At 40.1% G+C, this 19,232-nt stretch overlaps 1 long non-coding RNA gene across 1 annotated transcript in view; it reads right to left on the bottom strand.

Annotated features, from left to right (window-relative positions):
• Positions 1-19,232, bottom strand: part of LOC117447956 (uncharacterized) — a 103,003-nt gene that overhangs the window by 61,361 nt on the left and 22,410 nt on the right. The window contains exon 2 of the long non-coding RNA XR_004552301.2: positions 17,490-17,598. This is a non-coding gene — a long non-coding RNA (uncharacterized lncRNA). The remainder of the gene's footprint in view (positions 1-17,489; positions 17,599-19,232) is intronic.

A 19,232-nucleotide genomic window follows, 5' to 3' on the forward strand; every position in this document is an offset into this window, starting at 1 on the left:
TTCATCGTGTTGTTTTCTGTTTTTCACAGCATGACTACCCGACAGACACTAAATGACAGTGTGTGTAGCATACTGATGTCATGCTGTGCAGCACACTGTTAGCACTGCATGTGTTTGATGTACTTTCACTCCTCCGCGTTTCAGTTAGAGCCGCTACGGTGTGGAGGAGATCGATTTTCTGCAACAGGAACATTAGTGATTCTCGAGCCAAGGGTATTAAACTCAAATCATTGTGTTCTATTGTTTGGCATGTCTTATTGATTATCTCCTGGGTTTCAGTGGCGAGAGTGAAATATTGTAGCCTCAACAGTCTTGCACACAAATAATTGGATCCATCATCCATTTGAAAACAAATAACTTGTACAAAGTGATACAAAATATCTGTTTGGATGTAATCTTTGTGCAAGTGCTGGTAAATAGAACTGAACAAGCATGGGTTTATAGGTCACTATAGGTGACTCAGTAGTTTATAGGTGTGTAGACTGCATTAAATGGAAATGTATTCATCTCATGTGTTGCTGCCCTGCGGCTGCCCTGTGGTCGTTTACAGTGGGAGGAATAAACTGACAGCAGCATCACTGCAACATGTTAATACAGGAACGTTTTGCAGTCAGACGACGACAGCAAATGAGAAAAAAACTGTTCAATTATTGATCCAGCGGCTCAATCCCTCATTATTTCATAGTACCCGTTAGGGGGGCGGTCCCTGAGGAGGGGTCAGCCGTCTCCACAGTAGACCGGCTCACAGAGACACGTCGCACACATACTTGCCAACCCTCCCGATTTCATTGCCCTCTCCCGGTTTCCTCCCGGGGTCATATGTGTCCCGCATTTCTCCCGATTTCTGACAAAATCAGATTTACATTTACTCAGGACTGTTTCCACTCGGACTTTAATACAGCTACACCATTGTTTGGTTTCCATGGTAGCACGCGCAACTGAAAGTCTGAGAGGGTGAGGAAAACAGAACAAGAATCGACAACTCCACCCTCTGCTCACTCCTTTCCTGTCCAGCCCCCACTATGCTCCATCAAGGATGGTGCTACAGGCAGCAAGGCAGTGCACTTAGAACTACAATAAGCATGGTAATGTTAATCTAATACAGCTCCCCGCGATGGTTTTCAAATCCTGGTTGGCAAGTATGGTCGCACATGATAACTATGATGAAACCTCGTTCAGCTGAAATCAATATTCTGATCCATGAATCACACTCGCTGTTTTCTCTCTCTTGAATTACACACAGCAGGTATGAAGAGAAAATGTCCTTTTCTGAGGGAGAATCAGACTCACTGAGAACAAAGACGTTTCCAAATATCGTGTCGTTGCATCATCATCGTCAAAGTGATGAAACTGACCTTTCTTCAAAATGCAAATGTTAGGAGGCATACTATATTACTTTAAATTGTATAACTGTCCACCTTCCTAAAAAATAGTGTAATTTGTCTTGTTATCTACGGCACACCATCCAATTATGCTGATTTTATTGCAGGAAACAGCAGTCGTGTCTATTGTTGCTACATTCATCACAGATTCATTGTTTCTAAATGAATTTTAAATGTGAACCCGTCAATACTTGTCTGGGAGAAAAGATAAGCTTGGCCCCTATTGTAGCACAAACAAAGAAAATCCATTATTTGACACAAAAGTCAAGCCAATAAACTTCAAATTGCATTTACAGATGGGTGTTTTTTCTTAGCTCTATTCAACTAATATGTGTTGTTTCCCATCACTGTGGAGTTTACTGTAAAGGCGTCATTAATTGTGTCACATTGTTTCAGAGACTGATGGAGTCAAAACAAAGCATGAATTCATTTCCCTGTGTGCTTATATAACAGCACAAACAACTCGTATATCTGACAGTTTACACCAGATCGTCCCGTATAGATGTGAGCCAGGGGAGTGTGGCGCGGAAAATATGGTCATTTGCCCCCAATTGAAATGCATAACTAAGCCGTGTTTTGTCTATGCCTGTTGAATGCTGCATTAACTGAAACCTACCATTACCCCCCGTTCCCTCACTGAGTTATTCATCTGGGTCTCCTGGCGTGTTCCCTAAATAAAAAGCCCGCAGTGCCTCGCCAACCTCCCTCTCCTCGAGCCCCGCAGGGTGTCTCTCAAAGCTAATGGTCACACCGGGGCCTGTCAGCGCTCTCCAAAGCCCATGCTTTGTACACTCTCTGCTCCAGCCTCACCCCTGCTGCCCTGCACCTCACTACAAATGTCAAAGAATATTGATCTGGCTCTGAGTGACAAAGTCTTCACTAAGATAGCTTCCTTTGTACTACCGCAATAAAGGAAAAGACCTGACCTTCAAACACACTAGACACTCTATACATGTTTATGTTATTTGTACATTTTTTGCTGAAATGCAGTTTCTTTTTTATGAATGATTTCAGGGAACACATCATGCTGAAACTACATGGTGGTACAATAATTGCATAAATGCTGCCTGTCAGTTTGCAAGCTCCTTGGGTGAATTTGCTGTCTCTTTTAGAAGCAAACCTTCTGAAGCAAAACAAATATTCCTATGAGCCTTTTAGCTTCTTACGGTGGCTGATTCAAAACGCCATAAACGTCGTCTACATTTCTGAATGATATCAGCTTTTATAGAGCATCAGAGGAGCCAGAACAAATAGAGCAGGAACAAAGAAAAGATAAAAGTATCAGGAGATGTTGGCATGTGAAAAAGCCTATATGCTTCCAACTTATAATATTTCAGCATTAAACTGATATGGAGCTGTGATTAATAAACGGCGGCCATTACTAGAACACCTTAATGTGCTTCGTGTCAGGGATACAAAAATGTCACATAATGTCCGATAAGCTGTCCCATTATTTGTGTGCGTAACAAAAGAATGACATTTATCAGAAATGTAATGACTGTGAATTGTTGCACAGAATCAATGTGGCATGATGCCCAGTTTCTTACGTCGTGCATGGCTGATATCTAATTGTTTCTGCAGAAAACTCATTAGGAGTCAGTTGACTGGAAATTCTCGCAGGAGAATCACTGCAGTCATCTGATAACCTCCACGTTCCCTTTCAGAGTTTATTCGAAAATCTTCTTACAGAGAAAGCGAGAACAAAAAGCCTCTGATTTCCCAGAGGTGTAATGATATTAGTACACCTGATTATTGTGTAGGAAGTCACATACAAAATAGACTCGTACACTACGGTACTGCTTCATATCATTGGGTTTGTTATACGAAGTCGAGGTGACTTTTCTCTGAACATATGTATGCATATATTATTATGTACACTTATTTTTATTTACTTTTGTTTGGCCTTAGGATGGCGATAATTGGATGACCATTTTAGTTTTCACTTCATTTCACTGTAAATTGCATGAAATTATGAGCCGTTTTGTTTTGTTTTAATTTTGTTGTATGTATGTTTATGTATGTTTTGAGTGTGTGAGGACCCCAGGAAGAATAGCCAATGCTCATGCTAGTGCTAATGGGGATCCTAATAAAGACATAAAGAGGTGCAAACAATCAACCTCAGATAAAAGTGGGTAATTAAATCACTTTATTATGGTTTCAATTTAGGAAATTCTAGCTATGATGTCTTTGTATCTCTCGTATGAACGTGAAGCAGTATTAAGATGCTTCATCTGTTTTTTCTGTGTGTGAGTTCAGAGGCAGTTTGCCCTCTGCCTGTACTTGTACATGTCCTGCCCGCTCAGGGGAGCACTTCTCTGTAACGCTAGATGCATCCGTTGCATCTTCATCCCTCATTATTTTACCCCTCAAAGACCTTTGCTGGAAACAGGAGATGCTGCAATCTGAAAGAAAGGTTTAACTCTTTGTTGTGTCACACGGTGAGCTGTGTTGTCTAATTCTCCGTCTAGACACGCTTTGATAAACTCTCCTAAAAAGGAAATTTTTTGAATGGATAATAAAGATTTGGTTGTAAAATTGAACAATGATAATAATAAAAGATCTGACTTCTGCATAGCTGCCACTTAGCTAACCTGCCACGTATATGTTTAAAGGTAATTACTCAGTGATCAGTAAAGTAGTTATAATATATTGAAGTATATTAATCTTTTTCAGATCATTGTTTTTGTTTTATCTGCAGAATTGTTGTTCTTTTTCACTCTCCAAAGGACAATCGCTAGAACACTGTGCAGCATTTGGCTGCCAGTTGTTTGCCTCTGAAAATGGGAACCAATAAATAGAAATATAGGCAAATCCATATTGGACTTGCATGTGTCAGGTGGCCAGACACATAACTCAAAATTAATTCTAATGTTGCTCTATATCTTATAGTTCGTTAAATAAGCAATTCTTTGACAACCCTCGGTTGAAGATATTACCCTACAGTATATGGCCCAAAAACATTCAATTTTCACATATTTAAAAGAAAATATTATAATATATTGTGTATATTTAACATATGTATTGGTCTTACTGTGAACATTTCCTTTCATGTATTATTTTTCCAAATACAGTTAAAGAGTAAAACTTATTTAAAATCCTTTCTATGGCTTACAGAAATCAATGCAAATGCTGTAGGATTTGCTTTGCTTACACCTAATTAAATAAATCAGTCAGATTGCACCATGAACAGCTAAAACTGAATTGCCTGGCTGATGGCTTCTCTCTGTACTTTAGTGCCTGATCTGTTTCACTCCTCAAAGACTCGGCTCTGTCCCCAGAGGCTCTCACTCTGCCGCATGATGATTGATTGCCATTTCTATATTTCATTTAGGAGCCAGGCTATGGGACAGGTAAATGGATTGTGGGTGGGTGCATCTATTCTATGAATGCGATGTTGAATATGACAAATAAATGATCACAGTTTGACTGACGTTTAATACCCAGGGATTGTTTTAAACTGACAGTCTACAATTATTAGTGGGTATCTCCGCTTGAGCTTGGCTCAGTTAGATCCTGTCACAGATGACAACCACCTGATAAAAAGAAAATGGAAATGGATGGGCAAATCTAGTAAAATAAATATTACTTTTTAATTTTTTTCAGTAGTTTTTCTATTTCAGGATTATTGAAGCCTAGTGTGGTTGAAGGATTGAAATTAAAGTATCAAGAACGGTATCTTCACTGCCACTCAGGAACGATTTCCAGTGACAATCTATTAAAACACCAGAAACCATTTTATTTGCAGCATGAAGTTCAATCTGCATTATAGAATAAGAGAAACAGAGGAGACACACAGTTGCAGTGGCGGTTCTAGACCAATTGTACTGGGGGGGCCAGGCTGGGGCCAGTTATTTCATGAGAGGGGCACAATAAAAGCAGGCTAAAAAGACAAAGACAGTATAAAGTAATTGTGTAAAATAAACATAAATTACAGTAATTGGTATTTGTACATTTTTGTAACAGTCCTTTGTTTCAGTAGTTTTTTTTCATTTAGAGTATTTGTTTTAGTAACTTTAAGTGACAATGTCATTAAAAAAGAAACAATATTCGTATTTTATATAAGGTAATGAACAGTTTAATCTCCACTGTACATCCGGGTCTCTGATTTGATTTAGTTCCAATAAATCTTAATATTCTAACCTTTTTTTTGAGGGGGGTCTATGGTCAGTGTTGACCCCCCCTAGAACCGCCCCTGCACAGTTGCCTTGTTGTAGGATTTCAGGTAATTCCAGGTGGAACACCAAAGAAATCCATCAAATGATCATGCTGTAAGGAAAAATCAACGGTGTGCTTAATAAATGATGTTGTTAAATCAAAAGGCGCATTAAATAAATGGTGTTCAGTTTGATGTTGGAATTAGTTCTAATCTAATCTGACGTGGTGCTTCTGTTGCTGCTCTAAACCGATCCCGATCCCTTTAATTGCACCTGAGAGGAATAAGAGTAATGTACATTTTCCTTAAAACATTCAATCAATCATGAGGCTTCCTGTGGAATTAAATACAAAATGAAGTGCTTGAACATGCTTATCAGACAGGAACATTGACGATCAACTGACGCACTGCTGTAAAGAAAATGTCAAAGTATTAAACCTCAATCTTGTGGTAAAGAAATGTGCTTTGAAGTCACAGTTTGGAGTCCCTCTCTTGTGTGTAGAAAGGAACTATCCGTCGATGGGAGGAAGTCAGTGAGGAAATAAAAGCTGCAGTCATTACTGCTGGTCAGAGCTCATTCTGTTGAGTGATCAATCTATTGCTGAAGTTGGTAATGGAGTTGGCCAGACTAAATCTCTGCAGCCTGACTCACATATTGATGAGCAGCTTCTGCACAGACTAGAAACCTACCTCAGTGCACCCTTGCTTTATTTATTTTCTAGCAATGTAACTGTTTGCAGGTATGGGAGCTATATATTTAAGTTTGCTTGGTACAGTAACTCTGTCTGTTCATGTTCCTTCTGTACATGTGTTCTTTCGGGTTAAGTGCATTGAGAAGCAGAGTCAAACTTCTATATGTGTCACCATACTGATGGCAAACATCTTTATTAGATTCAGGATATGTTTTCGTATTACGAGAACAGTGTAAGGATAAATATATGTAGGTACAGGGGATGATGTGAAGATGAGAAGTGAGGGAATACGTGGGCATTCATCTGGGAACTCAAAACTAATTTATTCTGCATGTATTGTGGTACCGTTCTTATATTTCAGGGTATATATCTGTCAGAATAAGCTGTGGATATTATATATTTTTCTTATTATCAACACATCCCAAAACCAACTGTGTTTCGGGCATCTGTCAATCATTTCTGAACCTCATATCCTGACTGACTCTCAACTACTTGACAAACATTCCTCAAACAGGAATTTAAACAACTGCCTTTATTTGGGACTGGTAAAGGATAAATAAGGAACATGTCCTCAATCTCACAGATGTGTGTTTAGCAAAGAATGTATATATATATATATATAAATAGATGTAGTGTCCGTGACATCATCCATAGGTTTCTACCATAGACTGTATGGTTTTTAGACCACGAAGGAGGTGTATGCTGCAGCAATAGCTTTGGCTGCTTGTTAGTGGAATCATTGAATTTATTGAGTTTATTTATTTTTTGGGAGGTGGGTTTGTCTGTAGTAAGAAAATACAGAATATCACAAGCCTCATTTTTTCAAACAATCATTTTTAGGCGATGGGCTTAGGCATTTGACTGGTGTCACACAAATAAATTCCAGGGTCTCCAATTCTCCATTCTTTCAAAGGTCAGCACTGTCAAGACCGTTTGCAATTGGCAAACAGCACAAAAAAGCAAGTCAAACCAAAGTTGAATTCTACACAAAAGCTCTTATACTAGCGAAACTCACTGTATTGATTAAAATGTATTGGTTTTGTTGGAAATGTCTCTGTAAATGCATGAGTGTAATTTCCATCCATTTCACATCTAGAGGATCTCACATTATGCAGAGCCCTGATTAGCTCCATGTCCGGGGAATAAAGGAGCAGTAGCTGCAGGAAACAGGTGGTTCTCTCTCAGACTAAATGAGAATACTTTGGTCGTCTGCCTTGGACCGAGCTAAAGTTGGCGGTTTGGATCGCTCTGGTTGGCTTCTGGTCTTAGTTCCACTATAGAAGCAGGCTCACTGTACCAGAGTGCCATAATTACATTTGGCTCCCTCACCCACAACAGGATTAGGTGATTTCTGGCCAAGAGGCCTTTATAATTGCCCCTGATTACAACTTGCCACTGCAGTGAAGAGAAAGGTCAGTTGGTCTGCCATTCAGACACCCTTTTGGCCCATAATCCCTCAGCACCCCACGTCCGTCGCCCCCTTCCCCCTCCCAACCTCTTTCTGGATCATCACTTTTAGTCTGTTATTGTCTGAATCCTAATTGTTACTATTTTCTCTGCACTGTTCAGTGGAGAGAAGAGAGAAAACAAAGAAATACTAACAAATGATTACCTCATTTTGTTGAGGTCTGTGTTTATCCTTTCAGAGATGGTCCCTCATTATTCAAGCCTGAAGGTATGTGACCTTGTTTGGTACAACAAGAAAATAAGACAGCAATGATGCATTGCTTAAAAGCAATTGCTTTTTTTCCTCTTTCTCATGTTTGCCTCCTGTTAAGCTTCGTAAGGGCTTTGAAAAATTCCCTCTAGCCTCCTCTGTTTTTTTCCCGCAATGGAGGGATTCCTCTCAATTTTTTCTTAAATCCAGCTTTTGTTTGCTACTGAAAAGGAGATGCTTGAACAGAAATTATTAGCTGCATTTGGTGTAGAGAAAAATGTATCTCCCTTCTGAGGTGAAAATCCTCCTACTCATCTTTTTCATGAAAGCCAATGGTATCGCTAGACTTTTTAGCATTGAAAGCTTCACTACATAGAGGGAATTCAGTGAGAGTTGGAAGCGAACAGAGATGATTTGATATTATTACACCGGCTTTGTTGAAGATGTGTTCCATGTGTGCATGTAAATTCAGCTGAGTAACATGGACATATTGTTGTAGTGTTAGAGATTCTGGGAATACATAAATTAAACGGGCTACTTCCGGCTTTCTTCCCCTCTGTCTGTTTGTCATTCTCCCTTTTCTGTCCGTTTTTTATTAACTCCTATTTATATAAATAGCATTGCTGTCTCATCCTGTCCATCTGCCGTTTCCCTTCAGGGCAATGCATCATTGTATAAGTGTTTAGTAATTATGAATAGGTTGTACAACACTTTTCATGACAGTGTGAGATACCTTGAGTCCACTTTATAGAGTATACTAATTTACACCCTCACCACAAAATGGCAAACTAGTCTCATATATAGTGAGTTTTGTAGTGCTATCCATAGGTTGTCGTGAGAGTTTCTGCTTCACAGCTTTGTCTTATGAAACGAGACAAAGGGGTACTTGAGCTTGACAGATCTATGGGAATATGTTGAACAAAAAAAAGTATATTTTATACTTTGGTCTTAGAACCTTTTTTGCAGCACAGCTATAGATAATAGAGTGCCCTGTATTTCAACTGCGGCTAATATTTTCAGTCTCAACACAAAGCCTTTTGATTTGTCTTTGCTGACTACTTTGTCTGCTGTAACGCCACTTTAGCTCCTTCTTGTTGGAGGAGTCTGAGAAGGGCTTCTAAAAGATTTGTGTGAGAAATGCAGTTTAAAAAATGTCAGCCGAGTATCACAACATGTGTGTTATTGGTCGGTGGGTGCAGCCAGCCCACCTCCTGGGGTCCTTGGCTTTTCAGATAAAGGATAATGTGAATGACCCAGTGTGACTGTTTGTTCTCCAATTTGTTCTGCAGTTTCTCTGGATCCTGAGAGGTGCCTTTGGCTTGAAGCAGCCTCTGAAGCTGACTGAATTGCTTAAGTGGGTGAGAAATTAAGATTTATCTGCACATCTGTGAGGCGCTGTTGCTTCTCAGTCACAGCGTGAGTGAACTTCTCACTTCACACAATTGACACCACGCCAACTGAAGAGAAGTTACACATTTTAGGTTTTTGTTCAAGCACAAATTACTTTGGATAAAGATTATTTCATCCATAAATCAGCATAGCTTTAAGTGTTACACACTCTTGCCGTATAAAATAGTGACTTAACCCATTCTGAGCTTATTTTGACTATTTTATTTATTCAGGCTCAAGCCCCACATATCGCCCAAACTGCCACTCCACCTTCATTTCCTGCCAGGCCCCAGAGCTGGCTCTCCCTCATCTGACCTCTCACACAGTGAACCCCATGAATGGACAATAGTGCCCTTCAGTGGGGCCCCATGACCATAGCAAAGCCTGCAGCTGGAGCACATAGCAAGGCTGCCCTGGCTCGAGGGCACGCTAACAGCTGAGAAAGATCACTGAACTGCCAAGGGGATTTTTGGAAATGCTCGGGGAACCACAGATGTTAGGGATGAAAAGTGGCCTGCGAGCCATGTGAGGGGATCAAGAGTTGGAGCTGTTTATTAGATGCGGAGGAGAAGCGGTCTTTACAGTAACAGGTGCTCAGGGGCTGGATGGTGGATCTGGAGCTGGAGGATGAACCCCTGGAAAGCCCCGGGCTATTTTTTATCAAACAAAGGAAGCAGGGGATTAGGGCTGTTACAATAAAGTCCACTGGATTTCTTGCTGGGTGTCAAAAATAATAAAGAATATTAGAGTGTTTGGATGGAAGAATGAAAAACGAATTTGGTATTTTATCAGTCCCATGACAAGGGGTGGAAAGCTATATTATACTTCTACTTCACAACAATTCAGATGGCAACAGTATACGAATGCATGTAAGACAGACTTATAGACGGACTGTCATCCGATTGGTTCACAGAAATATGTGGTAACACCATAGACTGTATATTGGTAACACCCTTTTCCAACTTTTCACAGCCATCTTCAAACCAGTATAAAAAAAGAACAACCAAAAAACAGAAGTACAGAGATTCTCTCATGTTAAATTGGTCATCATGGTAAGAAGTTGATTAAGAAGAAACATGTGTTGTGCCTTTATCAGAATTCAAACACAGGCCTCATGTATAACAGATGAATTTCTGTTGTAAAAGTAGGTTGAATATGTTTGATTGTTTGACAGAATACTCTGGTTTACAGAGAGCGGGTAGTGGGTTTAATGGTGTTCACTGAGCTCATTGATTTTTGAATAGCTGGTTTAATAAATGATCAATGCCTCTGAGCAAACACGTGTCTTTAGCATGCTGTCAGTGCGGCGTGGCTTCTTCAGACATCTTTGTTTCAAAACCTTATGGCATCAAAGCAGCGGCTGCTTGGTGATTTGGAGCTTGTTTTTTGTGCCTTGTTATTTTCCCAGCAGGGTTAATTAGATAAGAAAATTATGATGAAAATCACATCAAACATGTCTTATCTGAACTAGCCAGCAAGTTATTCTGATCGTTTGTGCCATTAGGCAATAGCAAGCAAAAAGTATGTATGCTAACGAGAGGCGGGGAGAAATAAAAATCAGTGGGGAAATGAATCCATCAGTGTAGTCTTTGGACAAGATGAACTGCTTAAAATTCTACCATCATCATCATAATCATCCTGATAGTCCCAAGGTTTCCTCCTCCAGTCCTGTAATGATGTGCTGTCCAAGAAGCCATTTACTCCAGCCAGCCCGGCTGCGGTGGAGCCGTCCAAATACATGCCGGCGCCCCCGCTCTGCCTCTCCAAATGAGTCTCATTAACATAATGGTGTGTGCTGCTGCTTGGTGATTTCTTTTAATCAACCCCGGAGTCACTGGTAATTAGTAACAGACTACTAATGGATTCTGATGGACACTCTTATCAGCAGCTGATTTGATGTAAGAAGAATATTAATGGCAGCTGCGACAGACAAATGTATTCATATCATGGGATCGTAGGCGAATTAAAAAAAGGTTGACACCGATTTTAAAACAGCTGTCACGTATTAATATTCACTCCCACCTTCACCATTTGTCAGAGCACAGGTTGTCTTCAGCTCATTTTAGCTCATTAGATCTCAGATATGACATTAACCTAATCTTACCCTGCAGGAAAAAAAAACCTGTCCTCTGAGCAGATAGGCGGAAATTGACATTCCCTCCGCTGTTTCCATCTTTGACTGTGTCTCGCATCTTTGTTTCTCCACAGGACATGTGGTGATTGGAGTTCTGAGAGGTAATGGGAAGAATAATATCCTGCAGTGCACAGACACAAAGTGAAAGTTGTTCAAATTCATAGGACGAAAAAAGGAATCAACTGCAGAATATATTGCGCAGCATCAACGGTTCCAAGGACAGGAAAGGTCACACTGCTTGTCTGGCTCGCTGTCTAGCAGTCAATGGAACTGCTGGGACCTCGTTGTACAAAGAAATGTGGATTAAAGCTGCAGAATGGCAAGCTCCAAATCCATACAAACAATCTGTGATGGCTTCCCTGCATCACTGTCCACATATAAGTACGCGTGTCCCCTGACAGCATGTGTGGGCTTGTATTTGTGGCACAAGCGAGCCCATCAGCAGTAGCCACTGACCCATTTCTCTTTTCAAATGTACTAGCTAACACAACGCCCCGCTGCTCCTCTTCACTCGGCTGCTCTGACCTTTGATGGAGAAGACTTCAGAGATCATGTACCCTGTAGACAGAGAGCTTGTCTCCAAACTAATCTGTCCTGAGGCTGAGATTGATGCTGTCCAGGGCTTAGCGAAGTTCAATACCGACGTGTTCCTTCCACAGAAATTCACCAGGATGTGTTACAGCAGGATTGCAAATTTCCAACGTTGTTTAATCATGGATTGATGAGGACAATAGTTTCCTAGGAGACCAGACTACCACGCATTTAGCTCGCAGACATGCAACCTCCCAAACGTCACTCTTTGTCACTGTGTTTGCTTATGGCCCTACTGTTTCTTGAATATACACATCACTCACGCCTACACACATAGAATTCAAAAACGTGAGCTTTGCCCTTTTTTTCTCACCATTTCCCCCTCTATCGCCCTCTAACCCTCAACTCCGAAGGTACACTCTTTTATTCCTTCAAAGTTCCTTTTCAAAGTTATGTCAATGCAAGATTCAATTCACACAGAAACCCCACCCAGCGCCTCTCCCTCCTTCCCAGGGACTCAGTATTTCAACACAGGCCGGGAGGCGGTGTATATAAACGAGTGAGCCACACCCCGCAGCTGTGCACCTGGAACTGCTCTCATTCCAGCATAGCAGTGAACCCACACACCTGTTCACACCTGAGGCCTGCACCTCTGGACCGCCACCTCCTCGCCTGCCTTTGTTTCATCCATCAACTTATGAGACTGACACAGGCAGAGAGAAGAGGTGTTACAAAATAAAGTGTCAGGACTATTTGTGTCACGTCAGAGGTATGCACCAGTTGGAAAACCGTGGGTCTAACATTATGCAAAGCAGTCGATGTCTGCTTTGATTAGACATTTGTGCTATTTTTCACATCCATGTGTAATCTCACCCAGCCTGTAAAACCAGCGCCAACACAACACGTTAGCGTGATGAACTCCAGGCAAATGTCTGGCCCCTTTTCTTACATACGGGGATAGAAGACACGCTATCATTTTTGTCAATATCTTTCACAGTGGAACTGGTTTGGTGTCATCTTTTGTAACTGCACACCCTTTATCACATGACCGATAAGCGTATCCCTGTGTGCTGTTGGTTAATTTTAAACGCTTTGCAATCTGAATGTTAGAAAAGGTTCACTGAGAAAGATCTGGAGTCAAAGACATGTTGCTGTGTGGGCTTAAGAGGAGAAACTACATTTGAGACTTTACATGATAACTTCATGTCCGTCTAATTGTCTTCCCGAAAAATCCAGAAATTCTTTCTAGATTGGAAATAAATAGTTTTAAGCAGCAGAGATTTTTTTAACCCCAACTTTAAGTTTCATTCATTTATACTTCCTTAAAATGCTTGAAAGATCTGAGTCTATATATTATCATCTCAAGCTCTGTGAAACGCAAAGTAAGTGGACCTTGAGTTAAGATAACTTAACATCAGATTTAGACCTTTTAAATATATGCAAGTGATATATTTATATTGTTGAACAAATAAAAACCCAAATCAGCTTCACCAGGACAATATGGGTGTGGTTTGAATAAAGTTGAGTGACAGGTTCATCTTTATGCCAACATAAACAAACCCATCAACTGTCATCAGTTTACGACTAGATTATTCTCCATTGTATAACCCTGCAACACTAAATATTAACCGCACATGCAGGTCATAAATTATAATTGACATTTTAAATGTACATGTTTTTTTAACATGAACATATCATTGTCATGTACACATGCATATAGCTTACATAATCACCTACTTCGTGTACATGAAGTCATTCATATAGAGTCCACAGTATTACATGCGTTTTTTTATTCATATTAAAGATTTTCCAGCTTCATTTGCACTGTGCAGTATTGTATTCTTGTAATTTTAAAGATGACATTGTGTTGGTTACTGACACCTTCTAAATACATTACTTTTTATTTTGTGTAACTTAGTACTTAAAGTGCATCATTGACTGTTTGCCAGCATTCCAAAAACAAATTAATAAATATTCTGTTAATAATATTAAATTAAAGTTAAATAAAAAGTTATTTGCTCTGCTGGTTAATTAACAAGAGGATTTCCGTCTGTTTGTTTTGAATCATCCTGTTGACCACCTGTCAGAGTGAGTGTCAAAGACTCGCTGCTCATGACTCGACCACTTCAAACAAATGTGGGAGGTCTGAGCTCAGTTGCTGCACAGCGGGGCTCCACGCTCCCCTCTCCCTGCTGACAGGTTAGAGCATCTGCTGGGCTCTATTGCTGGACTCTTACCTCAACACAGTGAATGGAATTAACATTGTCTGCATGTGTGCGGGTTGACCACCAGCACACAAAAACACAACAGAATAAACAAGGGATTCAAGAAAAGACATCCTCCTGATAACATCAAACCAGGAATACTCAACATGTTGTTCTCTTCAACCTGTCGTTAGTTTCCTGTGATCCAGAACTACTTTCAACAATTTCCACAACAACAATTTTGTTATATGTGCGACATAATTAGCTTGCATTTGGATATTAAAAACTCTCTCAAAGGCACGAGCAGTGGTTGTATATTTTTCCTCTTTCGCTGTTGATCGTCAGAGCAGTTTCACACGTTCGATCTATATTTTCAAGATGGGAAATAAATATCCAATATATCACTTTGCTCCAATTTGCAGTTCCGGTCTCTGGCTTTGAACTACAGTGTCTGACGGGAGCATAACTTGGTAAATAATCTAAACAGTTTCTCAAAATATCTGCAGTATTAACTTTATGAAGGAGGCTACTCTCACATATCAATGCAAACTGCAACAAGTGATAAATCACATAAATTAATATAGATATTTGTGTCTGCCTTTTAAAAATGAACATGCTCAATCAGCATTATTATCAGTTATAATTTGTGCAAAGTCACCTTAATTAACCCAACTGATAATAACGTTTGGTATTATTAAATGGTAATTAGGCATAAATAACGTAGTCATTTATACGGATGAAATGGTTTCTATTAATAATAATTCCTTACATTTATTATAGCGCTTTTTCAATGACTCAAAGCGCTTTACACATACACATATATATATATATATATATATATACATATATACATATATATATATATATATACATATATAGCGCTATACATTACACATATATGATACATGCAATGGTCAGAAACTGTGGACAATACCCACAGGAGCAAGTTCAGGTGAAGTGTCTTGGACACACCGGCTTTACAGACGCAGCAGCGGCGGGTTTCACCCCTTGATCTGATGATCATTGCACAGCGCACTGCGCCACACCGTCCATCTTCACGCCTCGAGGTCATCGAGGCGCTTTTACAAGTACACATTGATATTGTCATGTCCTGTGGACAATACCCACAGGAGCAAATCCGGGTGAAGTCTTGCCCATGGACACAACGGCCTGACGCAGTGGCGGCAGGAGCGGGTTTCGAACTGGAGTTCCCCAGCACTCCCTGTGTATTCAGGAATATTGAATCTGTTTGTTTATCATGTCAAAGGCTGTGAGGCGGCCAAGCTGTTGAAAAGTTTGTGAGAAACCCTGAATTGTATGACGATAACAACATGTTTGAATATTGAGGTCAGAGTCCCACATAATGTTTTGTTTTGTATGAAATAGTTTTTTCTATTAAAAACTCTATTGTTGCTGCTAAGTCTTAGACAAAAACAAAAGTAATCTCCAAAGAACATCACTTATCCAAGAATAGGAGGTACATTGCCAATGTCTGTTTTTATTTATTGCTTAATCTTCCAAGAAGGACATATTAGTTGGATTATCAACTTGATCTGAGTTTATTAGAGAATAAAGCAGTGTGTTCCTGAGAAAACAACAACGGCAGCAGCACAGGAATACCTCAACAATGAGCGCTGTTGTCAGTTAGAATGTCAGCCATGCGTCTCTGCTGGGAACGGATGTATCTTTCCAGTTTGGCACCAATCCCGTTGAGGTACCTCCAAAAAGAGGCCAGCTTTCATTCTCCTTTGCCACTAAGAATAATAAACTTTGCCTCTCCTCTCTATTTGTATGTGACCAGTGCTTAGTATTAGTCAAGGCCGTCACTGGTGAGAGCCCAATTAGAGGTCTGAGACCGCCCGGGGGCTTATGTTCTGCTCTGTGTTTTGGGGAGTCAGTTGCCAAGCACTGCCATGTGCCCTGAAATCATTAGCGACTCTCTGGCACATCACTCCAGGACTCCAAATACTTTAATTCTCTGTGGTAGTCTCTCAATTGATTAATTGGTCGTCAACAAATAACACAGGCTTTTCTATTTGAACAAACATCCAGTGTGTTGATATCGAGCCGTTTTACTGTTCATGTTTCTGTCACATGAAAACCTCAGGGTTGATTGGCCAAAGCTTTTTTTTTTATCAGTGCTTTTAGTTTGTATATATCTTTTTACGCTTTACCTTCATTTGTTTCTGCTGCAGATGCGTTTACAAGTTGCAAATGTTTGCATTCAAGAATTATGACTTTCTAAATCCACCCCAGGTTCAGCTGTAACAGCATTTTTTGTCAAAGCTGCTAGAGGGAGGAGACGTTTAAACTTTCTTTAAGCAAATATATTCTACATGCTTCCATGTCATCTGGCTCAAAATATATGCCAAAGTCTACTAACTCACATTGTATAATAAATCACGGCACATACAAAATATTAGCAATAGAATCAAAAACAAAAAGTCTAGGACTGCAGTCAAAAGTTACATCAGTATATCAGAAGACAGCTGGACTGTTCAAAACAAACCAAACACACTTGTGGTCTCCTGCAACAAGTGTTAGCGGTGCGAGACCACCCACATAGTCGACACACTTTAAAACAAAAATTCAGCATAAAATATTGGAAGACACCACCTGAAGGCTGTTATGCTTCAGCCGCCACAAAATATAGGAACATTTGCCACTCACGTTCAAACCATTTCCAAGCCTGAATTGCTTATTGATTGGAACATTTCTGAGTTTTTATGATGAATGTCGACAGTCTAATGTAATATCTAAACCTTGGAACAACAATATCACAGCTCTTATATAACGTTAAAGTGGCAATAGACAGGTTTTTGGCTTTAACCGATGATTGTGGGTTAAATGTTGATTGCAGAATGTAATGGCTAAAGAATAAGGACTCCATCAGTGTTTAGATTGGTTCACTATATAGTCTCATTTTGTCTGACTCCAGATATACGGCACAAAGCTGTGGAAAACAAAATGCAGTGTTGCAGACTCCAATTAAAGCAGCTAGCCTAGTACTAGCTCTAAAAGTCATTGAAAGTTGTCAGAGGACATCATATGCATTGTGCTAGCTAAAACAAACCAAATTAATGTTGTTTCACTACTAAACATCAAACCTTTCCAATAAAAATATCTTAGCAAAATAAAAAATATGTGCGTAATAGAAAGTATTTTGTGTCATTTTCAGTGTCATTACCCATGCTGCATGGACCTTCAGCCTTGTAGCACTTCTGGCTTGGATTGTACAACATCGAGATTGACCAAAAAGTCTTCCAAGTAAATAAATGTATAAATAACTGTTCCATGTTGATGACTGGTCACAGTTCAGTGACTGACCGGAGGACTTCATCACTCACCAATCAGGGGTACAGTCGGTGAAGCGGGTTAACTCCCTCTGCATTTTGTGAGACCAATGGGATCTGAAGCCAACTCTTATCCTGCCTGCAGAGTTTCAACGGCAACAACCTGAAAGACACAGAGGACATGGTGTTCATTTATGTGATGAATTATCTGTATTAAAGAGGTTTGGTTATCTGTTCAACATCCAAGCAAATCATCATTGAGTATAAATCATTAGGAACTGTCAGTCAAAGTCACTCATTGTTATATGTACATCCTTATATCACTTTCATTTGCATTTAAAACCCAACTCTTTGGTCATGGTTTTATTGCATCATGCAGGCACAAAATGTAGCTGATAGTGACTCATTAGAGGAAGAAGATGGTCAAAAATAAATGATGAAGATGGTGAAGTGTATAAGTAATCAAGGCCTAAACGCCTCTGTTCATGGTCGAGGAGAAACATTGTTTAAGCTGTCTGTATTGATTTTCCTTCTAGATAAAAATTGATGTACGACACAATGCAAATGAATCCAGAATTGCATTAGGAAATACATGTTTGGGTGCATTAATAGCATTTAAAACGTTAACAAACGTGGAGGTCTTTTAAGTGCAAAGGAACCATATGGTCTCAACAACAAAACCCCAGAGTGTGAGAGGGGAGGGGGAGGAAGAAAAGCCCTGACCTTTGACTGTGTACAAAGCATTCCCCAGACTGTGGACCCATTGAACAGAGGTCCTTCAAAGGTTTTATATAAAGAGCAACTCTAATGTGACCGCCATGCACAACTCGGTGCAAATACTAATATCACCCAGGAAACTCATTCTCTATGCAACTGCCAATGAGCTGTCATTACTCCAACTCCACCACAGGACTGATGCATCTACCGCCTTGTTGTGTAGGTGCTTGGGGCAGAGGTAAAACATGGACGCGGAGAGAGGGGACACACACACACACACACACACACACACACACACACACACACACAACACACACACACACACACACACACACACACACACACACACACACACACACACACACACACACACACACACACACACACACACACACACACACCACACACACACACACACACACACACACAACCCACACACACACACACACACACACACACACACACACACACACACACACACACACACACACACACACACACACACACACACACACACACACACACACACACACACACACACACACACACACACACACACACACACACACACACACACACACACACACACACACACACACAGGTATTCTTGGCTTCACTCTGCTGAGCATATCTGTCTTCAATTCAACATCTGTTTCACAGTCCTGTCAGCTGGAACGGTGGATCATCTCTAATTCCTCCAAATGTGGCACAAGTCGTGAATACTGGTTTCAACTTGGGGGAAATAAGAAAATAAATGCACATCCAAGCAGCTCTGCCAAGGTATAGATTAACTGCAACTGATTCTTATGTATGCACTTGGTTGGTCCCATCGGAACGTTACAGTGAAGCTGTGAGACCAAAATACAAAAAGCAAAGCTCGTATTAAGTTTAGTGGCTGAAATGTTGTTTTCAATTTAGACCATATTTAGGTTTTTTTAGCCTCTAGGCTGTCAGTTGCATCAGATATCGTGGAAATGGCTGTTAGAAATGCTCAACACGTTTAAAAAATCTTATCTGCTCATTGTATTTGCTCAGCCTGTATACTCCATCTAACTTCAGAGATTTAGTCGGTGATTTTAT

The sequence above is a fragment of the Pseudochaenichthys georgianus genome, chromosome 6 (genome assembly GCF_902827115.2).
Source record: "Pseudochaenichthys georgianus chromosome 6, fPseGeo1.2, whole genome shotgun sequence".
NCBI classification, from domain to species: Eukaryota; Metazoa; Chordata; class Actinopteri; order Perciformes; family Channichthyidae; genus Pseudochaenichthys; species Pseudochaenichthys georgianus.